This window comes from Rutidosis leptorrhynchoides, chromosome 6 (assembly GCF_046630445.1).
Source record: "Rutidosis leptorrhynchoides isolate AG116_Rl617_1_P2 chromosome 6, CSIRO_AGI_Rlap_v1, whole genome shotgun sequence".
In the NCBI taxonomy this organism is placed as follows: domain Eukaryota; kingdom Viridiplantae; phylum Streptophyta; class Magnoliopsida; order Asterales; family Asteraceae; genus Rutidosis; species Rutidosis leptorrhynchoides.
This window is the reverse complement of record NC_092338.1, coordinates 380,461,203-380,488,153: the sequence shown is the minus strand read 5'-3', so window position 1 is coordinate 380,488,153 and position 26,951 is coordinate 380,461,203. Positions and strand designations below refer to the sequence as shown.

The following is a 26,951-nucleotide window of genomic DNA, read 5'->3' as shown; positions in this document are numbered from 1 at the left end:
CCACTACAAGACCAAATACCGATTTAATTCACATGTAACCAAAAATCTCGGTGCTTTTTATCTTTAAAGTAATCACGTAGGGTTACTTGTTTAAATTCATGTCGGCCTAAAGGAGAAAGATAAGAGGACGTGTAATCATCATCATATTTAAATCAGGTTATATCATCATAATCTTCATCATTACAGCAACAAATTTAGTGGGTTTCACAATTGAACAGAATATGATGTAGGTGTTCGTTGGGTTTGATGATGGTTGTTAAATAATAATCGAGCAGTCAGGAGGCAGAAATAGCTTGATGGTGTCGATGATTGCTGTGGTGTTTTGTTGGGGTGTTCGAGAGTGGTTCGAAGATGGTGTGGAGTCTGTTTTGGTATCGGACAACAACAAAAGAAACAGTTGCAGCAGGAACGGTTAACGGATGGTGGAGACAGCTGTGTTTGATTAGGAGAAGAGACAGAAAATAAAAGTGTTGCAGGTTATGTAAATTCTTAGTTAATCATAAGTGGGTTTTAGTAATAAAGGTACTCAATGGTGGTGTGCGGTTAATGGGGATTGTAGTGGTGTACGGTGGTGAGGATGGGTTTGAGTTATGGTGTAGAAGATGGTGGTGGTTTACGGTTGATAATATGGTTATGAGGGTGGTCTCAATGGTGGCTGAAGGTTGTGGTGGTGGGTGATGGTTGATGTAGCTCGAACGAAACAGAAACAGAAGATTGTATGTAGTGTTAAAATGTGACTCATGAAGAATATTAGAAGAGAGATTTCAAGAGATTACAAGGAATTCGATTTACCTTCAATGAGTTTATGGGGAACGAGTGATACCAAAACAAAGAGAAGGAAACAAAAAATTAAAAAGTAGATAAAGACAGTTAACCAATTTATATTCGTTTTACATTTGATTGATACAGATATCAATTAGAAATAGAACTAAATTCTACAGTTTGAGATATTTATATACAGCTTCACACGTTTTTTTTTTAAACTAATATAATAAATACCTTAATAATATTAATACTAATTAATAATAACATTAATACTAATTGTTGATAAGTTTTTTGATTATAATAATGATAAATATACTACTCATTATTGATAATTAAAATTAAAATTTTAAGGATAAGTATAATGATAATAATATAGTTATATTGATAATAATAATAATAATGATAACAATAATAATAATAATAATACTAATAATATTAATATAACATCTTATACATATCCAAATTTATATATATATATATATATATATTTATATATATTAACTACTATACATTTATGTTTAAATATTAAGTAAATAACTATATTAACTATATATAAATAACTCAAAGTACACAATTAATATTTTGGTAACGTTGGCCAGTTATGTTAAAAATTATTTACATGTATAATATATATATATACATTTCCATTTACAATTAATTGTTCGTGAATCGTCGGAAATGGTCAAGGGTAATTAGTTATCCGAATATAGATTTCAAACTTTCTAAACTCAACATTATAGGTTTTTGCTTATCGTGTCGGAAACATATAGTGTTTAAGGTTTAAATTTGGTCGGAAATTTCCGGGTCGTTACAGTACCCACCCGTTAAAGAAATTTCGTCCCCGAAATTTGGTAGAGGTTGTCATAAATAACAATAGGAATGTTTTTATGACGAATATGAGGTCATATGGAGTTTTATCATTATTGAGATATATAGATAAAACGATTCGATCATGTGATGCGTATGAGTGAAGCTATCACAAAAGAATGAAATGAATAAATATGGAATTGTTTTGACCAATGACGTGATTAGGATTGATTTCCGGAATTTATGGGATTTAAAGAAAATCTTACATAATAAGATTTAGTTCTTTGGCGATCAGAATCTTCTTTGATTTAATACTGCAATCTGTTTCGATTTCTCTGTCGGATATTTCACTATAAATCTACCTCCTTCTTTCATATACCTTCTATATCCCACATTTTCTATACCTTAAAGCATTCGTCAATATGCTCCATTCCATTCTAATCCTTGATATACTCTTAATTTTTACATCTATTATTGTTCTCTTCCATCTACCAACGGAGGATCTTATTTACTTCTACTATTTTCTTGGGGTTATAGTGTTATTAATTTTCCCGTGCCTTTACGTGGCAATACATATTGATATGCACGGTTTGTAGTTTCGGGTTTGTTATTGGGTTCTATATCTTACCTTATATTTTGATGTCCCTACTTCCGTCTTCCACAATCATTGTTATCCATAGCTAATACTCTCTTCTATTCGCTGCGATTTATACACCAATTTCTATTTTGGGGCTTTGTCCCTTCGTTTCTTCTTCCCGTCCTTGAATCAAACGAGCAATGGTTCAGAATTCGTAGGTATAAGATTTGGAATGAACATAGCTAATGTTCCCAGAAAGGAATGGTAATGGCACGATTTTGGTTTGTCAAATTACCAAAATATCCAAGAAAATAGAACTATCAAGATGATTTGTTCTTAATACGTTTCGGAATTGGATAGAATGTAAGAGCCGTGTAACATGGCACATGATGACGGTACTGTGAATCATCATGCTTCATTAGAAACTCAACATGAGTTACTGTAATATAATGAAGTTGATCAAGTTTCATTATATTATACTAATTCATGCATCAGTTCCCAACACTACTTCAAAACATTCATATTTTAATCTCGAAGGTTTTAGAACTTAAAAACTAACACAGTTTCTTTTATATTGTAACGCAGATATTACGGAGGAATAAATGATTTCAGATAAAGATAGCTGTGAAAACATCTTCAGAAATATTGAGGATATTTATAATGAAAGATATGATAATATCTTGGAATTTCTAATGTCGAAGGATGATGATGAAGATTGACCCGTAAGGGTTTAGATTCGGAAGCAAGGTGTTCACTAAAGATTTCATTAGAAACAGAATCATCTGAATTCTTTAAATACAGAGTTTGGTCCTTGTATTTGTCCTTAGTCTCCTTCATGGTTAGCTCAATCCGATTTTCAATACCAAATTTTCCATTGGGTGTTTCCAACACCTCCTTCTTTATCATCAACTTTTGGTCATCAAGATCATCTACAACATGCTGCTTCGTCAGCATTTTCAAAGTTAACGAATTTGGGTCATTGATTTTCAAACCAAGGTGGTTTCAGGAGAATTGTGTTTCTAGATGATTAAACGCTGATGGTGACATGAAGGAATATGAAAGGTTCATCGGTAACAATGAAGAAAGCCAATTGTATGTATCAAAGTTATGGTAAAACTTTATTCGAATGAAAGGTCGAGGTTGTTCTGCTGGAGCTGTGACAAAACTGGCCACTTTGAAAGAGGATCGTAAGGTTGTTTTTACTAATAATGATAAAGAATTCGACGTGATACGTGTTAAACTATGACTTTGGTTTCGAAAGTTTTTCAGGTGCATAACTGTATGCATAAATCTTTCTTCCGTAGACGAGGTGCGGTGAGTTCAACTTTTCGATCGAAATGTTTTCAAGGATTATGAAAGGTTTTGAACTCGGATTGTATTTGTCGAGGTACAAATGAAGTTTAAGATAGAATCAAGTGGCAAACTTGAATAATTGTTTAGTTTCATATGTTATAATCAACATTTTAATTTAATTCATTTTAATTGTCCAAAGTTAGCAGTCCAATAGTCCGATGGTTCAATGATTCATATATAATTTAATATATAATATTCGAATTAAATAATACATATCGTGACCCGTGTACCGGTCTCGGTGTCGATCACAACTCAAAGTATATATATATTTTGGAATCAACTCCGACCCTGTATAGCCAACTCCCACCTTCACATATAGAGTGTCTACGGTTGTTCCGAAATATATATATAGATGGGTCGATATGATAAGTCGAAACCTTGCATACGTGTCCCGTTATTTAAAGTGCGTAAAAATAAATAACAGAAATTAAATGACGATAAATAAAATTGCGAGAATGTAAATTGCGATAAATTAAATGTTAATCAGTTAGCTGGGAATAGTTAGCCGGAATAGTTAGCGTGAAATCCTATCACAATTCCAATTAATTAATTCATTTGTTTCTAACACTTTTTATTTTTGTCCAATGTTTTCTTTCGTTATGCCACTTGTTGGATTCTGATAGGTCAAAATCCAAATATGAAATTTGAATAGAAATGGTTATTCTGTGGTGAACGGATACGTATATCGGTAGTTGTAGGTAGAATAGTAAATGATCGTTGAATCAGATTCGAAGAATGTACAGTGTAACTTATTAATATGAATTCTAAATATTCCTCGGGTACTACCCACCCGTTAAAATATTTTCATCATTAACAGTTTGTACAAAAGAATTTTTAATTACAAACTTTATGAAAATATACTTGCATATATATTTTCATCGGATGTAATCATGGATTTAATGAGTCTAAAACTCATCTGATTTACCGTTAATACTAGATTACATAATCTCTAAAACTTTAGAAATTACATATTCACCATGTCGAACGAGGAAAAATGAGGTAGAATGATACGTAAAGCGAAGATAATCGATGTAGAACGATACGTAGAACGAAAATAGAGTAGATAGAACGATATGTAGAACGAAAATAGAGTAGATAGAACGATATGTAGAAGAGGATTATTTTTGAAGTTTATGACGCGGTTGTAGTTGTTGGTGGTGGAAATGCTACGATTTGTGTTGATAATGATGATGCCGTTGATGCTGCTGGTGTTTGTAACCTTCGTACCATGTTTTCCAAAGCCGTCACACGAGCGCGAAGTTCGTTGACTTTTTCCATTATACTGGGATGATTGGCGGTTGGAACGAGTGAACGAACAAGATCCGAAATATGAGATATTATGTAATCGTAACGAGATACTCTAGAAATGAGATAGAAAATGGTTTCTCGAACAGGTTCGCTGGTAAGTGCTTCAGGTTCATTACCAAGAGGGCAATTTGGTGGATGAAGGGATCTTCGATGTGGAATAATCTTCGGATCAAATGATATTCTAGCTACATAGAATATCTATATAATACTAAAGATTTCGTAGACTACAGAGGAAACTACGGCATATGTCAGGCAAGTCTACAGATGCGCTAAGATATGATTTATCAGATTTGCTAAGATTTGAATTTTGTCTATACACTATCGATGCAGTAAATGCAGTAAGACGTGTCTAGACTTATGAACGATAAGCATGCAATTCCCTAAGGATGATAAGTAGATTATTTCTGACAAGATATGATAAGCAAAACTTTTAACATGCAAACATGGTCAAAGTCCAGACTCACTAATGTATCCTAACAACTACCAGTCAGACACACTAATGCAAGGCCTGGTTCACTAAGACCAACGCTCTGATACCAACTTTAACGACCGGTCCTATTCCTCTCGGACGGAGTCATCAACAGTTGGTCCCATCGCGATGATCGAATTCAAGTAATGTCCTTAACATGAGCTTATGCACAGCGGAAGACTTAATTCGTACCTGAGAATAACATGCTTTAAAAAGTCAACATAAAGTTGGTGAGATATATAGGTTTGATGCTAACAGCGTTATAACTATGGACCACAAGATTTCATATATAAAAATATAATACACTCGCAAGTGTATGAAAAGCATTCCAAGCAGTGGGCACCCGGTAACTAGCCTTAACAAGAGTGTGTACCCCTGAGTTATAATAATATGTGCACCGAATCAAGTGCGTTCCGTTAACCTCGAAGTACTAAACACCCGTTCTTCTAGTTAAGTAGTGACTAGAACAACATCTGGGTGGGGGTGTAAAACCCGATAGATCTATCTTTAGGATTCGCGCCTACCAGTTCATAAACCAATAGTTAAAGTTACCAAGCTAGGGGATTTTTGATTCAAACCCATGTAGAACGTAATTTTAGTCACTTGTGTCCATAACGTAAATCATTTATAAAAATAGCGCATGTATTCTCAGTCCAAAAATATTTAAAGTTTAAAAGGGGACTATATACTCACCTAATGTATTTTGTAGTAAAAATACATATAACATCATTGAACACGTATAAGATTGGCCTTCGATTCACGAACCTATATCAGTTGTATATATTAATACACATAATTGTAATCGAACAAATATATTATTATTAGTGATGTGATATATATATATATATATATATAGAAGATCAATAAGTTTCATTATGTATACTTTTTATGTTATATATAAACATATTAATATAGTTAAGTTATATATATATATATATAATCTTTATTTTTATGCTTATAACATTAATAACGTCATTAAAACTTCTATTTTAAAATCGTAATTATTTTAATAACAATAACATAGATAGTACTGATAACGATAGTAATAATAATTTTTGTAAAAAAAATAATACTTTTAATAATAATGGTAATTGTCAATAGTCTTAATAGAAAATGTTAGTAATTATACAGTATCACTAATATTAATGTTCAACTGATAAGTCTATTATTGATATTTTGTAACTTTAATAATAATAATGATAATACTAATAATCCTAAAATTTTAATAAAAATATTTTTATTCATTTTGGTATAGATAACGATAATAATCATAATTTTAAGAAAACTACCTCATAAAAATCGGCTAAAAATATAATGACTCTGTCAGGGCTCGAACCCGAGACCTCCCGCTACCCAACACCACCCCTAACCAATGCTCTGTCATCGATTTTCTGGTTTAATTCTCTCCTTTAATTAATATAACCCGTCTCATTTTTTTTTTTCAATCGAAATTCTGGCCCAACCTTAATTTAGTCTCGGCCCAACAGTTAATTATCATATGGCCTACTATCTACTCACGGCCCAACAACATAATCGTAGCCCAATTAATTAAATCAAGTTTAAGGCCCAATACAACATCCATCTTAATTTATAAGTACGTTATTCTTGTAACTTAGGATTCTTAGAAAACAGATTATTATCCGGTCCCCACCATCATCAACATAAATCGGCTGTAATAGAATTTGGGGTCCTAGCAGCCCCACTACAAGACCAAATACCGATTTAATTCACATGTAACCAAAAATCTCGGTGCTTTTTATCTTTAAAGTAATCACGTAGGGTTACTTGTTTAAATTCATGTCGGCCTAAAGGAGAAAGATAAGAGGACGTGTAATCATCATCATATTTAAATCAGGTTATATCATCATAATCTTCATCATTACAGCAACAAATTTAGTGGGTTTCACAATTGAACAGAATATGATGTAGGTGTTCGTTGGGTTTGATGATGGTTGTTAAATAATAATCGAGCAGTCAGGAGGCAGAAATAGCTTGATGGTGTCGATGATTGCTGTGGTGTTTTGTTGGGGTGTTCGAGAGTGGTTCGAAGATGGTGTGGAGTCTGTTTTGGTATCGAACAACAACAAAAGAAACAGTTGCAGCAGGAACGGTTAACGGATGGTGGAGACAGCTGTGTTTGATTAGGAGAAGAGACAGAAAATAAAAGTGTTGCAGGTTATGTAAATTCTTAGTTAATCATAAGTGGGTTTTAGTAATAAAGGTACTCAATGGTGGTGTGCGGTTAATGGGGATTGTAGTGGTGTACGGTGGTGAGGATGGGTTTGAGTTATGGTGTAGAAGATGGTGGTGGTTTACGGTTGATAATATGGTTATGAGGGTGGTCTCAATGGTGGCTGAAGGTTGTGGTGGTGGGTGATGGTTGATGTAGCTCGAACGAAACAGAAACAGAAGATTGTATGTAGTGTTAAAATGTGACTCATGAAGAATATTAGAAGAGAGATTTCAAGAGATTACAAGGAATTCGATTTACCTTCAATGAGTTTATGGGGAACGAGTGATACCAAAACAAAGAGAAGGAAACAAAAAATTAAAAAGTAGATAAAGACAGTTAACCAATTTATATTCGTTTTACATTTGATTGATACAGATATCAATTAGAAATAGAACTAAATTCTACAGTTTGAGATATTTATATACAGCTTCACACGTTTTTTTTTAAAACTAATATAATAAATACCTTAATAATATTAATACTAATTAATAATAACATTAATACTAATTGTTGATAAGTTTTTTAATTATAATAATGATAGATATACTACTCATTATTGATAATTAAAATTAAAATTTTAAGGATAAGTATAATGATAATAATATAGTTATATTGATAATAATAATAATAATGATAACAATAATAATAATAATAATACTAATTATATTAATATAACATCTTATACATATCCAAATTTATATATATATATATATATATATATATATATATATATATATATATATATATATATATATATATATATATATATATATATATATATATATATATATATATTTATATATATTAACTACTATACATTTATGTTTAAATATTAAGTAAATAACTATATTAACTATATATAAATAACTCAAAGTACACAATTAATATTTTGGTAACGTTGGCCAGTTATGTTAAAAATTATTTACATGTATAATATATATATATACATTTCCATTTACAATTAATTGTTCGTGAATCGTCGGAAATGGTCAAGGGTAATTAGTTATCCGAATATAGATTTCAAACTTTCTAAACTCAACATTATAGGTTTTTGCTTATCGTGTCGGAAACATATAGTGTTTAAGGTTTAAATTTGGTCGGAAATTTCCGGGTCGTTACAGCGCTGGAACAGGGGTTGGTTCCGACCACACTTGCCTGGGACTGCACACGACCCGGTAGGCAGTTGGCATCTAAAGGGTGCACGGGGTTAAAGGTTCCCCGCCGATCTAACCTTTTTCATCTCAAATATTGTTAATTACTTGTATTATTATTTTGCTGGGGTTTCATGTTTCTTTTATTTAGTTTCAGTTTGTTGCATTAAACCCCATGAAGGTACTTCAAAGCTCTAAATCTTGAAAACCCACAAAAAGTTACTCGTGCCATTTTTGTACTTAAATAGTCCAGTACTATGTGTAATATGAAGCTTAATTTAAATCTTGTCAAAAAATCCTAAATTTTCTTTAACTTTTAAAATTTGTTGCTATGCTATCTTTTATATTTTTTCCGCATTGTTTAGTGTTTCAACCAGTGTTGCAAAAAACGGTATTTATTTTTTTCAGATGTGAGGTACGGCATTTGAAGTTGCAGTTTTTCAACCTTGTTTATTGTTAGATACCAAGTTAAAAGAAGGCATAAGTTTTGGTAGTACTAACAACAGTACTAGTAATGAACCCATCTCCGTTCTTGACACACGGCGGAGCCCAAGTCCTTCCACCTCAACTTCCACCCTTTCTTCCTCCTTCAACGGCAGCACCACCACCACTACACCGTCACTGGGTGTTATTACCACCAACAACAATGGCCAGATTCTGTTCCTCAGGAAATGGGTCTTTCTGGGTATGTTACAAATGTCAACCCTACCACTGACGGTAGCCGGAAACATGACTGGCCGGAGTTACAACCTATTCCGGCGGAATTTGAATTTCATCAACAAAGATTTGGGGTTGGTTTAGAAGATTGGGAAAATTTGTTATCTGCACAAGACCAATCTCTCCGGTGGATCTCCGGTGACGTTGATGATACATCTTTAAGTCTTCAACAGCTTTTACAGAGCCATCAAATTGACCAAAATGCCCCTCCTGCTACCATTTCTGATACCCCAAATTTTAACTCACTGACCCCCAATTTCTCTCCTTTTTCAAACCCTGATCAAAACCCACCGTCGGAATTTAACTTCCACCACCAGGGTTTTCAAAAAGTTCCGATTTTTCGTCAAATTTCTCCCTTTTCTGATCTGGGTTTTCAAAAAGTTCCAATTTTGAACCCGGGTCGTGAGTTACTTCTCAAGCAACCAATGATGGTGGCACCAAAACAAGAACCACCACAAACTGCAGTTTCACCACCTAACAACCACCATCACCACCAGAACCAGCTTATCTGTGACCAGTTATTCGCTGCGGCTGAACTAATGCTGTCTGGAAACTTCTCACACGCACAAGGGATATTGGCGCGGCTCAATCACCAGTTCGTTTCGGCTACAACTCCTAATAATAAGCCTTTTCAAAGAGCTGCTTTTTATTTCAAAGAAGCTTTACAAATGCAGTTGCAATTGAATCCAAATAGAATCACTCCACAGTTTAATGGTATGTTCAAGATGGGAGCATATAAAATGTTTTCTGAAGTCTCACCAATTCTCCAGTTTATGAATTTCACTTCAAATCAAACAATTCTTGAAACTATTGGTGATGCTAAAAATATTCATATCATTGATTTCGATATCGGATTTGGTGCACAATGGGCGTCTTTCATTCAGGATCTTCCTGCAAGAAACAATGATGGTGTCGGTTGTTCATTAAAAATAACTGCTTTTGCTTCACCTTCAACTCATCATCCAATTGAACTTGGACTTATGCACGAAAACTTGTCACAATTCGCTCAAGAAACTGGTATTTGTTTCGAGCTCGAAGTTGTTAATTTCGATTCGTTTGATCCAAGATCGTTTTTCGTATCCGAAAATTCAACTGTTGCTGTAAATTTCCCAATTTGGTCTGCTTCGACTCACTTATCTGCGATACCATCGATCCTCCATTTCATTAAGAATCTCTCTGATAACGCCATTTTCATACATATATTTTGGGCGTTATCTTGTTCCATTTGCTAGTATTTTGAAGACTTTGGTGGAGATATCGAGTTATTTGAGTTTAAAATAAAGAAAGTGTCAAGATATGGTTCGTTGGCTCATTATTGTTGATTTTATTGAAGATATAGCCAAAACGAAGTTAGAGTTGAAGATAAACGTGTCCCGGGTGAAAAAGTCAGTTTCCATCGCTTCAGGATGAGGTTTATCGCGTTTTGGTCATCGTGATACGTGATGAAGTGCATCAGAACGCGACATGGAAAAGGGGCCGTTCTGACCATTCTGTCGCGTATTAAGCAGCTTTGTCGCGTCCTGTTTATCGCGTATCGCGATGAGGTTGTTGCGGATCACGATGGTATGTCGCGGATCGCGACCAGAGTCGGTTTCAGTTGTTTTCCCTGCTTCTATAAATAGACGAATTTTACCCCAATTTAGGGTATACAGTTTTTATTCCGAACTTTAGCCTACAGCAACTTTAGTTACGAATTTCTTTGTCTTTCTTCATTATTTTACAAGGGTTTAAGCTACAATATCATTTTTGGTAGTTTAATTACTTTTATTAATTTGTTCTTCATTCAATTCAATGATTATGTTTAATTGTTCTTCTTATTTATTTGTTCTTTGCTTTACCATGAGTAGCTAAATATTTAGTATTCGCTTAGATGCATGAACCTAGGTGATGGATTGCGATCTTTTGGTTAATAACAATTAATTAAAATTACACAAGTTTATGTCTAGCTAAGATCTACCGTTATTAAAGCTTATTGAGTGTTAGATCACGGAAGTTATTGATTAATTAACGACAGTTAAATTGATTAATAGCTTTTACTAGATTATTGAACGTGAATAATTTAAGAATACGTGAGATTTTATGAGGGACACCGATAATAAAATTAATCGTATAGTGGTTGAGCTTGAAATTAGTTGCAATAATTGTGAGGTTGTAAGGGACACCAAAAAAACCTAAGTTAGATTATAATCTTGAGTAATACCATTGTGAATTGGTTAGTAACTCTAGGTTAACGACAGTTATACTTAGGTTGCTAGTCTTAAACTGTAGGAATCGACAGATAAATACAGTGTCACATCATTGTAATTGTCTAATTAACGGGTTTAAACGAGCAATCCTAGCCTAGGGAATTGTAGCTAAGTGGATACCTTTGTTTCTTATTGAGTTAAGTTTAATTTACTTTCGCGTTTATTCGGTTTTACAACAAAACCCCCTTTTAAATCTTAGAATAATTAATAGTTCAAGTTTCAATTACCTGCTCTCCGTGGAACGAATTGGTCAAATACTTGTTTAATTGCTACACGAACTGGTTATAGTTGCCTGTATTGTGTGATAATCGATAGGTATTTAGCTAATAATTTAGAGTACGAAATTACACATCAACTTTTTGGCGCCGCTGCCGGGGAGCGGTGTAATTATTGGAAATTTGGTTAAGCTTTTGATTATTCGATCCTTTTGTGAGAAGCAATTCTTGCAAAAGTTATTTTTTCTGTTTTATTATTTTTGTTTAGATTTACGCGCGGTTTTGTTGTGGTGTGATCACAGGTTAGGTACAAATAACTCTGGAATCGTCTAGAGTTTACTACACACGCAGCAAGGCTAAAGAAGAACAGGAAATCGCCGAGAATTTCGCTGAGTTACCTTTTTATATTCCGGATTTTGAGTATATTAAGGAAGAAGTTAACATGGCTGAAGGAGCAGCAGGACAGACTATGGAAGCATTGATGAAAGCCACAAGGGCTGGTAACGGACATGCTATCAGGCAACCACCAGTCACCACAGATTTTGAGGTCAAAGGACAGATTCTTAATATGATAACTCACCAATGCCAATTCAGAGGTACACCGAAGGAGGATGCATTCGAGCATCTTCGTTCCTTCAAAAGCATTTGCAACTTGTTCAAGATTGTAAATATCGAGGAGACAGTTATCTATTTGAGGGTTTTTCCTTGGTCTTTGAAAGATGACGCCAAGGATTGGTTAGACTCATTGCCTAAAGGTGAAATTGATAGTTGGGCTACAATGGAAGATAAGTTTTTGCAACGTTTCTTTCCAGCTGCAAAGGCCGCTCAACTGCAGAGCGAAATTAATCACTTTGTTCAGAAGCCACATGAGACACTTTATGATGCTTGGACACGATTCGTAAAAATGTTACGTAATTGTCCTCAACACAGGTTGAACAACTTCAATAAGGTCCAAATTTTCTACAAAGGGGTTAATGTGCCGACGAGGAAAGAACTTGATATCGCTGCAGGTGGTTCTTTGATGAAAAAGACTCCGGATGACGCTTATGAAATCATCTCAGATACTGCCACACATTCGTATGATTGGCATCAAGAATTAGATCTTTCTCGCTCTTCTTATGTTGCTAGTACCGAAACTAGTGACGAGCTTGCTGCAGTTAAGGCTCAACTTGCGACTTTTAAGAGACAGATGGAGTCAATGACTAAAGAGATGCACGCTATGAAAGTTGGTTGTGAATTATGCCAAGGACCGCATCTTACCAAAGATTGTGATCAAGCATCAATGGAGGAACAGGCTAATTATCTGGGTTATGTTAAGAAGGGTGATTTTGCCCTTAGTGAATTTCCGGGTGGAAGACAGTTTTTCAATCAAGCGAATAACATGGGTGGTAACAATTATCAGAGTGGTAATCCGGTTTATCAGGGTAATCAGAAGGTATATCCGTACAGGCCACCTGGTTTTAATAGCAGAAATCAGCAAGCGCCACCTAGGAATTTCCAGCAGCCTGTGCCACCAGTTCAGCAGCCAGAGAATAAGATGCCTCCTTTGGAGGAGTTGCTACGGGGTTTTATTATGAAAACGGATGAAAGTATCACTGCTTTGAGGCAAGATGGGGAATCTACAAAACAGCAAGTTAGAAATCAGCAGGCTTCGATTCAGAACTTGGAATGGGATGTGGGGCGTATTGCTCAATCTTTATCGGAGAGACCACCGGGTGCTCTCCCAGCTAATACGCAATCTAATCCCAATAACAAGATGCCGGCTAGGAATGAACACGTGAATGCTATAACCACTCGAAGTGGTTTGGTTATTAACAAGGATACTCCGAAGTTTTCTCCTATTGTTTCTTCTAATGTTTTGCAGGTACCTATTAATGAGGAGCAAAAGGAGGAAGAGCCCGAGTTAGAAAAGTCGCCTGACGAAGAGAAAAAGGAAGATGATCCGCCGGCGATCATAACTAAATCACCGCCGTTGAAGGAATACAAAGCGCCAATTCCTTACCCGAAAGCGTTGACCAAGGATAAGCTCGCTAGTCAATATCAGAAATTTGAAAACATGATTAAACAGATTAGCGTGAACATGCCACTCACGGAAGTGCTCCAAGGGATGCCTAACTATGGGAAGTTTCTCAAAGATCTAATCTCCAAGAAAGGTAAGTACCATGAGGTATCCGCCGCATTCCTCCATAAGGAATGTTCGGCCATCTTGAAAAAGAGTAAGATGCCTCCAAAATTGGGAGACCCGGGTAGTTTTCTTATTCCTTGCGCTATGGGTAATTCGGATGTGTACGATGCACTTGCCGATTTAGGTGCTAGTGTTAACCTTATGCCATATTCCTTGTATCTTAAACTCGGCCTAGGAGACTTGAAACCTACAAGAATGGGGATTCGCTTAGCGAACCACTCTTTTGATACCCCCATTGGAATAGCCGAGGACATATTGGTGAAGGTTGAGTCGCTTGTATTCCCAGTTGATTTCGTGATCTTAGAGATGAGAGAGGACACTAAGGTGCCCATTATTCTAGGTCGACCATTCCTTAACACCGCGGATGCTATCATCCACGTTCAAAAAGAACAACTTAGCTTAGGTGTTGGGAATGAGAGGGTGATTTGTCACATTAATAAAGCCATGAGACACCCTATTTCAACCGATGATGAATGTTTTGCTATTGATGTTATTAACGATTGTGTTGAGCATGATTTACAGGAATTGTTAAGAGTAGACACGTCGGATGTAATCATGATGGGTGAAGTCAACGGTGACTTCGACCCAGAAGTTGAGTTGGAGGAGTTGCTAAAAGAGGATGAGCTTAAAGAATCGGAATCATTTGAAACTATCCGATTGAAAAATGAATTCCGCATCAAAACATCTCTCGAAGAACCGCCCACCTTGGAGCTTAAGGAGCTTCCACCTCACATGGAATATGCTTATCTTCAAGGTACGTCCCAATTGTCGGTTATTATTTCTTCGACACTTACCGGCGACCAAAAGGGTCGGTTGGTTTCCGTTCTTAAATCCCACAAAAGGGCAATAGCTTGGAAAACTTCGGACATACCGGGCATCAATCCGGCCTTTTGTACTCATCGAATCCTAATGGAAGATGATTTTAAACCCGTGGTACAAAGGCAACGTCGTCTAAACCCGAATATGAAAGAGGTCGTTAAAAAGAGGTGGTTAAATTGCTCGATGCCGGGTTAATTTATCCCATCTCGGACAGCCCGTGGGTAAGCCCTGTTCAAGTTGTGCCCAAAAAGGGAGGCACGACTGTTGTTCTCAACGAGAAGGATGAACTTGTCCCTACTCGTACCGTCACGGGATGGAGAGTTTGTATCGATTATCGTTGTTTGAACACTTCCCGCTTCCATTTATCGATCAAATGCTTGAGCGTTTAGCGGGAAGGGAGTTCTATTGTTTCCTAGATGGATTTTCAGGCTACTTCCAAATCCCCATTGATCCGAAGGACCAAGATAAAACCACATTTACTTGTCCTTTCGGTACCTTTGCTTATCGGCGAATGCCATTCGGGCTATGCAATGCCCCGAGCACCTTCCAAAGGTGTATGGTTGCCATCTTTCATGACATGATCGAAGACTTCATGGAAGTTTTAATGGACGATTTTTCTGTCTTTGGAGACTCTTTCGATTCGTGTCTTGTTAATCTTGAAAAAGTGCTCAAAAGGTGCGAGGAATCAAACCTTGTTCTTAACTGGGAAAAATGCCACTTCATGGTGAAGGAAGGCATTGTCTTATGGCACAAAATCTCTCGTGCAGGTATTGAGGTTGATAAGGCCAAAATTTATGTTATTTCGGGCCTTCCCAAACCTACAAACGTTAAAGCCATTCGTAGTTTTCTTGGTCATGCGGGATTCTATAGACGGTTCATTAAGGACTTCTCTAAGATTGCCCGACCAATGACTAAACTCCTTGAGAAGGACGTTCCTTTCGACTTTAATATCGAATGCAAGAACGCTTTCAACTTCTTAAAAGAGAAGCTCACACACGCTCCTATCATGGTATCTCCCGATTGGTCTCAACCTTTCGAGCTTATGTGTGATGCTAGTGATTTCGCGCTAGGCGCAGTTTTAGGTCAACGTCACGTTAATCACTTTAAACCTATTTATTACGCGAGTAAGACACTTACGGGGGCTCAATTAAATTATACCACCACGGAAAAGGAGCTCCTTGCGGTCGTCTTTGCGTTTGATAAATTTAGGTCATATTTGGTGTTGCCTAAAACGGTCGTTTACACCGATCATTCGGCCCTTAAGTACTTGTTCTCTAAACAAGATGCTAAGCCTAGACTCATTCGTTGGATTCTTCTTCTCCAAGAATTTGACATTGAGATCAAGGATAAAAAGGGTGCCGAAAATTTAGCCGCGGATCATTTATCTCGTCTTGAAAATCCAAACCTAGAGGAACTCAATGAATCGGACATTCATGATACATTCCCCGATGAGTCCCTTATGGGTATCGAAATTGAATCTGAAACTCCTTGGTTCACCGATTTTGCTAATTATTTAGCCGCGGGCATTCTTTCCAAAGGTTTAACTTACCAACAAAAGAAGAAATTCTTTGCGGATATTAAGTTCTACTTTTGGGATGCCCCACATCTTTTTCGAATTGGGGCGGATCAAGTGATTCGTCGTTGTGTTTATGGGAAGGAAGCTCGACAAATTCTAGAGCATTGTCACCAAGGACCCATAGGTGGGCATCTTGGAGCTAATTATACGGCTAAGAAAATCTTCTATTCGGGATTCTATTGGCCTACCATTTTCAAAGATGCTAGTGCCTTTATCAAAACTTGTGATGCTTGCCAAAGGGCGGGAAACATCTCCAAAAGAGATGAGATGCCTCAAACGAGTATTCAAGTTTGTAAGATATTTGACATTTGGGGGATAGATTTCATGGGACCTTTTCCCGCATCCAACAAATGCAAATACATCCTTGTGGCGGTTGACTACGTGTCAAAGTGGGCCGAGGCTAAAGCTTTGCCTACTAATGATGCAAGAGTCGTCGTTGACTTCCTTAAAAACCTCTTTTCGCATTTCGGGCTTCCAAAGGCCTTGATTAGTGATCGCGGTACGCACATTGCAAATCAACTATTCGAGAAGGTGCTTAAGAGGTATGGAGTAACCCACCGTTTCTCCACGGCTTACCACCCTCAAACGAGTGGCCAAGTTGAGAATACTAACCGCGCACTAAAATGCATTCTTGAAAGAACGGTGAAAAACAATCCTAAGATTTGGAACCGGAAGTTGAATGACGCGCTATGGGCATTTCGAACTGCGTATAAAACGCCCATTGGTACTACACCATTCCGTCTCATTTATGAAAAAGCGTGTCATTTGCCGGTTAAAGTAGAGCATAAGGCGTATTGGGCACTTAAACAGTGTAATACGGACCTTAATGAAGCGGGAGAACATCGGTTTTTGCAAATTCATGAACTTGAGGAATTGCGAAACCATGCTTATGAGAATTCGCGCATTTATAAGGAGAAAATGAAGTTATGGCATGATGCGCGTTTGAAGATGAGGAAAGAATTTGAACCGGGCGATAAAGTTTTGTTATTTCAATCTAAGTTTAAATTCTCCGCCGGAAAGCTTAGGTCACGATGGTCCGGTCCATTCGTGGTGAAGAAATCTTTTCCGGCCGGGCACGTGGAATTGTTAGATAACGAGGGTAGAAGCTTTAAGGTGAATGGTCATAGGTTAAGATTGTATCACGAGACATTCGATAACACCGAGAGGGAGGACCTCACCCTCTACCCGAAAGAAACATGAACGTGGCCATGAGTCGAGAAAATGACTCGTTAAAAAATCAATTCGTGTAGAGTTTTGTATTTTTATTTTTTTATTTATTAGGTAATTTTTGTGTACTTGGTAAACCGTGAAAACTCCAAAAACAATATAAAATCTGAAAAAAAAAAAGTCACCAAAACACGACAAATACCACCAAAACGCGACAAATTGATCAGTCCGGACCCCATAGGTTGTCGCGTTTGGGGCTAAGTTATTGCGTTTGAATCCAGAGTGTCGCGAAACGTGACACCTTGTCGCGAAACGCGATGGTTACAGCAGGTCGGGGTATATTAGCTGTTTCCAGCTCTTTTCATCATCACCACTTAATTCTCTTTATCTCTCTCGATTTTTCTGCTCTCAACTGGCCATAACCCATCCATTAAACTAGTAATTTACTCACGAATCTTCATCTAATCAACACTAACATCATGGCTAGGGTATGATTTAATCTCTTCTTGCTTGTTTTCATCTTTTTCTCATGATTACTTTCGAATTTCATTAGGGTTTAAGTGGAAGACAAGTGTGGGGGTGTGTTTATGTGTTATTGTTCGATTTTTGTTGAAGATTATGTATGCTTAACATGTTATTACTTCGATTTTCATGCCTATTGTTCTATAATTTCGTTCTTTGATTTCTAGGGTTCTTAGGTATAATTAATTGGGGGTTTTGAATTTGTGAGTTAAATTGATATATTTTGAATGTTGTATGATTGTTAGTTGAGTATAAATACCATGAATTCATGTTTAAATTGTCTATATTTTGATTTTGAATTCTAGGGTTCATGTGTAATTAGGGATTTTGACTTGGTTGACTGGGTTTGACTCAGTTTGACTTTTGGATTGTGTTTAGCATGTGCCGATGATATGTATGCTTTGATTACGTGTTTGGATTGTTGGTTTACTTAGTTAAAGTTGCATATGTTACTGAGAGGATGACGTTAGTAGATTGATTTGTGTTGATTTGACATGCATGCTTTGAATTGTTTATAACTGTGAGGATTTTCATGATGATTAAGGATGATACTTGGGAATTTGTTATAAGTGACCATTGACATTGTGTGCCTTAGGTATATGTTTGAAAGAATGCATGGTATCGCTAACGCTAACATGTCCTTTGGGATATATCTTTTTGTTTGTCATTGTATGTGTTTTTCAGACAGGAGGACGTGGTAATGCTAGGGGTGCTTCAAGTTCCGGTACTGCAGCCGGTGCAGCTGAGGAGATTCAACTGCAACCTCCAATTCCTCAAATAGAATTACATGTGAATTTACGGTTTGATGGTTGATCGGAGGTTATTAAGCAAAGAAAGGCGGATGTTCAAGAGTTGATTCGTAAAGAATTTGAACCACATCGGGTGGTTGATTGGAATATTTTGCAACGAGGTGGTTTACATGCTACGGTTATGGAGTATTTGCAGTTGGAATGGCGTAGTTCTGTGTATAATGATTGGGTTGCTTTCTTTGGGATTCATGAAGTAGTTTACCGGGAGTTGGTTATTGAATTTTACGCTACATATGTGATGAACCTTCACCCTGAAAACGTTGATGATCCAACATTTATGACTTTTCGTTTGGGTGGGGTTAACCGCTCTATGTCATTATTTCAGTTGACTACTTGTTTGGGAATTTATACCGATGAAGAACGCACACGAGTTAGTTTTCGAGATTATCTTTGGGGTGCTGAAAGGGTAATTGATATGATTAATCCTCGTGAATTTGATGCAGCTATAGTTTGGGGGGATATTGCTTCTGATTCTGAATGGAGCCCGAGTAACTGTCCTTGTGTTCATATCATGGACCTCGCTCTTCGTGCAATTCAACGAATGGTTTCGCATACTATTACACATAGAAAAAGTGGGAACGAGAAGGTCTCTTTACCGGACCTTTGGTATGTGAACCAATTCCGAACCAAGACACCTACTTCGGTTGCTTATGGAGTGGCTTATTTTCTTAAATATCAGGGTAGTGGACTTCGTTCTGCAGGAAGTCCGATTCGAGGTGGTCATTTTATCACGAGGATTGCGTCGGTTTTTGAGATTAATAGATCGGATATGGAGCGAATTGTTACTGAGGCGGTTGTGTTAGGAGAAAATGTTTTTCGAGGAGCAAGAGTAATATCTATTGAGCATGGTCAGGTTAATCCATATAGAGTTCGTCGTCGTCCCCGAGATGCACAGGGGGCACAGGAGGAGGATGAAGAGATGGCCGAGGGTGGTCAAGATGCGGGTCAAGGTGTCGGGGGTCAACGTTTTACAAACCGGAATTTAATAGAACAGATGCGTAATATTCAGCTTTATAATGAGGAAACCCGAGCACGCTCGAAAAGTCAGATTGCATATGGCATTAGTGAGGTTACGTATCATCACGATTGGCATCGACACAACATGGAGCTTGTTTCTCCTAATACCATCTTTACTCCTTATGGCACTCGTGTTCCATGGACTCCGGAGTCGACAGGTCCTTATCGGGTATATGATCGCACAGCAGCTCAGGAAGTTTGGGAGGATACGGTCCGACGAAGAGGAGCAGGTTCTAGTTCTCAGTATGATGAAGGTAACCAGGGAGGTCAGTCGGGTGGTGGAGGTCCTTATGGTGGGTAGTATGATGGCTCTTATGGAGGGTATAACCCTTGGTGATTGGATGCGGTGGTGATCGTGTGGTGACAAGAAAAACAATAACTTTTTAATTTCGTTTATTAGTTTTTATTTTGGATGACTGTAATCTTAATTAGGATGATGGTAGTTGTTAGTCGTTAAACTTAATACTTTGGATTTTTAAATGGGGCATTTCGGTACCGTGGTGGTACCACCCCATTAGTTATGGTATGTATGTTTTCGTTTCAGGTTCCACGGTGGTTATGCTTCAATTTTTCAAAGTCTGGCATTAAGTTCAGCACCTTACTTGATTATGATATTTTGGTGATCGAGTGGATGCCGATGTTCTTATGCTGGCAGTAAGTTCAGCGCCATCGTGCACCGTCTTTCCGCGATCTACTGATCTAAAAATCCGGGTTTTTTCTTTTCCCTTTTTCACTATTTTGTCCTCTCGACTTTATTTTTGATTTTCTGATTTCATGTAAATGAGAGCATTACATGATCTTAAGTGTGGGGGGGAGATAAATTCTCGCGGATTTTTGAAATTTTTACATGATTTAATTGCCTAGTGGTCAAAATTTTTTTGGAATTTTTAAACTTTTTAAGGTTATGATTGAGATGTTTACCCATGAGAGCACCCGTAGTGATTAGGGATTGACTTGGAATTTTTGGTTTTGGCCGGTGAGGTTTATTAGTTTTAAGCAAATTGTTAGTGGTTTGTTAATTATGAATGGACCTTTTTGACCATGACTTAGGAATTTTGAGTGTACAAGTGCTTGAGGAAAGATAATTGATGAAAGGTGAAAGTAAAAAGGGATAAATGTTGGATAAATTTGGTTAAAAATGTTAAAAATTCAATCTTATTTTATCTAGTTTAGTATTTGTTTCAAAGATGACAATGCAACTTATTTGTGTCAAGAAATGAAGAATAACGGTATTTAGGGCTTTAGGGTAAAATGCGAGAAAAATGATTAAATTAGAGATTAGGATATAAATGGCTTCGTATTTTGTGTTTATGGCTTTTTGACTTTCTTAAAGAAGTGTTATACTCATAAGTGCTAGGTATGTAAGCTTGAAGAGAAAAAATCACAAATCTCTGACTCCAATGGACCCTTTAAGGGGTGGCTGTTGCTGACTATGGTGTGAATGGTATTGCTTTATGTCATGAGTTAAAGATTTCCTACAACAAATCATTCATCATCATCGATCACATCATTATCCATCCGCTACATCATACATTGCGGGTTCTACAAAGTCACAAATTGAAGACGAGAAAGACATTCAAAGAGAGTATTATGCTTATTAAAAAAAAAAAAAAAAAGAATGCTTATGAGATCCGAGCTTAAGTAGTAGTTTCTAAGACTCGAGCCGATAGATCCTTTGGGGTGCTAGATCACCTAACCACCTAAGACCTTTTTCCGGTTTGGGATCGGTTGGTTGAAGGTTCGCTACACGGGTCAAGGACGTTACTATCTCAAGGCAAGGTGATCATCTTTAGGTACTCGTCTCATACTTATGCAGCAGTGATCATCTTTGGCTCATGATGTGGGAAATACCTAGTAAGACTAGACCTTGGGAAGAGTTACCTTTGCGGGGTACTTTGGATAAGAGAGATGTGGCCAGTATGTGGATAGCTTGCATATTTAGAAATTATCAGCATGAAATGGAATCAAGAGAGTTAAAAAGTTAAACGGATTTCCCTACATAAACACAGGTATGAATCTCTTTATAACTGGATCTTTGATTAAATTGTGAAGTTTTGTATTTGCAATAGCACCTTAAATATTGTTAGTAGGCTATCTTGATGCGAATAAGGGTCATGATTACAAATACTAAACCTTATAACGTAAGATTGTTTTTATCATTTTACGCCAATTGTAATCATTTTACACCAATTGTATTTGAATGTTTATTGGTGATTAGTTATTGAGGTTGGAAAGTTAGGTCTTAAGGGTTGATTGATGCAAAGAAAAGAAGGATATTGAAAGCCTAGTAATGTGATTTTTAGGGGAAGTTAAGTGAAAAGAGTTTAGGCTTTGAGATGAAAGGTTTTTGTTAAGAAGTAAAGTTATGGAAATTTTTGAAGTTTGAGTTCTCAACCCAAATTGTCTTTACATCTCAATTCATGACCTAGAAAAAAAATGTTTATTGAAAATTTGTTGCGATAATGGCCACTTAGGATATTGTTTTTGAAATGTGTTTGAATGAAAATGGGAGGAAGAAGGGGGGTGCGTTTGATGGTTTGTATGTTGTTTTGTAAGTGACAGGAATGTGAGGAATTGTTTTGTGAGGAAATAAGCTTATTCGTGAAAAGATGATGTAACACCCGCGTTTTGAGCCTAGATGAAATGACCATTGTACCCTGGGAAATGGCGTAATTAGTGATTTTTATAATTATATGTTTATAATTATTTGGTTGTTTAGTTGAGACCAGTTTGTGACAAGGGTAGCAGAATAGGTTCGTTTGTTTAATTTGGACTCCGTTAGGGCAGTCAAATTAAGTACGAAAGATATCAGATAACTGGTAAATACCCGTGTGTTATGGGGTATGGTTTTATAACCCAATATAAATAGCTTGAATCTGGATTATTCCATCATTTTCCCCAAATTAGAAATATTACTCCCGTACCTAACTCCTTCACTCTTGAAATCCTAATTGATCTAAACTTGAAATTGGATTAAGAGACTTTAGAGACTGATTTCTAGCATCATTGTGAGCATCATCTCAGGTTTGTCTTGTTGAATCCATTCTTTGATTGTTAGAAATTGGGTTTTTGTGTTCTTGAATAAAAAGTGTGAATATGAGCTTGAATCTTCATGAAATATGTTTATTATGCTTAATTGATGTTAGAAATAGGTTGTATATATGTTTAGTAACTTTCTTGTGCTTACAATTTGGTCAAAAACACTTAGAAATCGAGTTTTTGGGGAAGAAATCACAAAATCAGCGAAATTGGTTCGAAACCCAGTTTGCTACAGTACCCGAGTTGCTACAGTACCCCCGAGTTGCTACAGTACCAAGTTGCTACAGTGTCACTATTTGCTACAGTGTCACTATTTGCTACAGTGTCATTATTTGCTACAGTGCCGAGTTGCTACAGTACCCGAGTTGCTGCAGTGTCACTATTTGCTACAGTATCACTATTTGCTACAGTACCTTTTATGAAATTGAAACGGGCGTAACTTTCAAAACGTAACTCCGTTTTTGATGAATAAACTATCGTTAGAATCATAATAAAGAATACTTTTCAATGGTGAACTTTTAAGAAACTAGATCAAACTGTTTTTGGGTCGGAAAAGGAGTTTTAGTGTGTATGTTGTGTTTTGCACGCACCTGTATGCCATTATTGAATGGAGTCATGATGTAGACTCATAAAATTATGAATATATGGTGTTATGACCTAGTTTATAGTATGATTTGATTATACTATTGATTGAGATATGTATATTGACTTCGTTGTGTTGTTCTCAGGTGATAAGAACAAGGAAGAAGCTCAGAAGTAAGATAACTGAACTGTAGCTGGTAATCGGTGAGTGGGATTATCTCCGGGTGTAGTATAGAGTAGTAAGTTGTGCTACTATGTTATACTGTTATAGTTGCCATGCTTAGTAGATATAGTGATAGTTGCTTAACAGTTGTGTGCACAAGTTGTAGTTGCCTGTTGGAACCTATTGTTGTTAGGTTCAGCTCAGAGAGGTCAACCTTGTTGTGGTTAGGTCCAGTTGGCTACTGTTTGTTGAGTATAGTATTGAATGACGCATCACCTGCGTGTGGATTTACTATACTGGAGATTCAGTAGTAAGGACTTTCGGTAGACGCTAGACTGATCAGCTAGTGGTCATGTGCTCGTACAAGGCGCCGAGTCTCTAGTTGGAGCATAGTTGCTAGTTGATTGTTGCCAGTTGATAGTTGCTAGTTATTAGTTGTCAGTTGTCTGTTATGGATTGTTGTAGTTGCTGTAGTTGTACAAGTTGGTACTGTATGCTAGATCTGTTAGATGATTCCATTCACTTAGCCTCGTGCTAACCCCCCTCACCTCATCCCTTGCAGGTTTTCGATCTTAGTGCTGGTAGGGACGGGAGTTGGGTTGACAATATGTATGACAAGACGAACTCTGATGTCTTAACTTTTATAAATATGTAACTAGTTGTTTAACGTAACACCGGTGGTTTGTAATAAGTAACTAGCTAATGATTTATGATAATCATGTTCGTAATTAACTAAGGGTATTTATGTGAATTAAGACTTCCGCTGTGATTTAAAAAAAAATCAGGGTGTTACAGATGAAGAGTACGAGAGCTTGTGGAGGATTGACTTGCTTGAGGACAAGCAAGGTTCAAGTGTGGGGGATTTTGATAACACCATTTTCATACATATATTTTGGGCGTTATCTTGTTTCATTTGCTAGTATTTTGAAGACTTTGGTGGAGATATCGAGTTATTTGAGTTTAAAATGAAGAAAGTGTCAAGATATAGTTCGTTGGCTCATTATTGTTGATTTTATTGAAGATATAGCCAAAACGAAGTTAGAGTTGGAGATAAACGTGCCCCGGGTGAAAAAGTCAGTTTCCATCGCTTCAGGATGAGGTTTATCGCGTTTTGGTCATCGTGATATGTGATGAAGTGCATCAGAACGCGACATGGAAAAGGGGCCGTTCTGACCATTCTGTCGCGTATTAAGCAGCTTTGTCGCGTCCTGTTTATCGCGTATCGCGATGAGGTTGTCGCGGATCGCGATGGTATGTCGCGGATCGCGACCAGAGTCGGTTTCAGTTGTTTTCCCTGCTTCTATAAATAGACGAATTTTACCCCAATTTAGGGTATGCAGTTTTTATTCCGAACTTTAGCCTACAGCAACTTTAGTTACGAATTTCTTTGTCTTTCTTCATTATTTTACAAGGGTTTAAGCTACAATATCATTCTTGGTTAGTTTAATTACTTTTATTAATTTGTTCTTCATTCAATTCAATGATTATGTTTAATTGTTCTTCTTATTTATTTGTTCTTTGCTTTACCATGAGTAGCTAAATATTTAGTATTCGCTTAGATGCATGAACCTAGGTGATGGATTGCGATCTTTTGGTTAATAACAATTAATTAAAATTACACAAGTTTATGTCTAGCTAAGATCCACCGTTATTAAAGCTTATTGAGTGTTAGATCACGGAAGTTATTGATTAATTAACGACAGTTAAATTGATTAATAGCTTTTACTAGATTATTGAACGTGAATAATTTAGGAATACGTGAGATTTTATGAGGGACACCGATAATAAAATTAATCGTATAGTGGTTGAGCTTGAAATTAGTTGCAATAATTGTGAGGTTGTAAGGGACACCAAACCAACCTAAGTTAGATTATAATCTTGAGTAATACCATTGTGAATTGGTTAGTAACTCTAGGTTAACGACAGTTATACTTAGGTTGCTAGTCTTAAACTGTAGGAATCGACAGATAAATACAGTGTCACATCATTGTAATTGTTTAATTAACGGGTTTAAACGAGCAATCCTAGCCTAGAGAATTGTAGCTAAGTGGATACCTTTGTTTCTTATTGAGTTAAGTTTAATTTACTTTCGCGTTTAATCAGTTTTACAACAAAATTCCCTTTTAAATCTTAGAATAATTAATAGTTCAAGTTTTCAATTATCTGCTCTCTGTGGAACGAATTGGTCAAATACTTGTTTAATTGCTACACGAACTGGTTATAGTTGCCTGTATTGTGTGATAATCGATAGGTATTTAGCTAATAATTTAGAGTACGAAATTACACATCACTCTCACCGAAAATCGTTGTGTCACTTGATTGCGGATGTGAAAGGACGGATTTACCCTTACCACATTACCTTCTTCAAGGTCTTCAGTACTATGAAGTTTTATTGGAATCAATTAGTTCAAACGTTGTTGCTGACGTGGCAAACAAGATCGGGAGGTTCCTTTTTCAGTCTCAAATCGAACGGTTGGTGTTAGGTAAATTACAAAACCCGGAGCCAATGCCACATTGGAAATCACTCTTTACAGCTGGAGGATTTTCGTCTGTCCTTTTTAGTAATTTTGCAGAAACTCAAGCAGAGTGTGTTGTAAAGAGGATGCAAGTTCATGGATTTCGTATTCAAAAGAGGAGGGCTGCGCTTGTGCTTTGTTGGAACGGTCGTGAGCTAATGACGGTTTCTGCATGGAAATGTTGAATTTGTGTTGATTAAAATCTTGAAGCAAAATGATCAATGGTGTAATGTTGAATGGAGAAGATCAATGGGAGGTTTTGATGTACCTTTGACTCTTTAATTTTGAACAACTTGAATAAATATGTGAACTAATGTCGTTGTTATTTGCCTCTCTCATCTAAGTTTAGTTTTGTAAATTTCTGCTTGCAAGTGATCACCATTATTCGATCTTAGTCTAGACTGGTTTTCAGTATCAACATGTGAATTTATGTAGGTTTATTGGTTTTTGGTGTTTATAGTTGTTTGTGATATGCTCTACTTTACTTTACTGCTTAAGAGTGGTAAAGTGATCAGTATCGAGTGTCCAAAGCGTTATGTTGTGTTGTTGTGGGAGCGTGTTTGAATGTGTGTTTTTCTTTAGTTCAATGTGATTATTGTGCGTTTAATAGCTAAGATCAAGTAACCATTAGTTCTTTGCAATAACTTGTGTTGTGATTATTGGCATCACCAATTGTTTAAAATGAAAGTCGTTTGTATTTATACCAAAAAATATT

At 36.5% G+C, this 26,951-nt stretch overlaps 1 pseudogene; it reads left to right on the top strand.

The window, feature by feature from the left end:
* Positions 1–7,524: 7,524 nt before the first annotated feature.
* On the top strand, positions 7,525–26,421 carry LOC139854943 (scarecrow-like protein 6; annotated as a pseudogene).
* Positions 26,422–26,951: the final 530 nt, after the last annotated feature.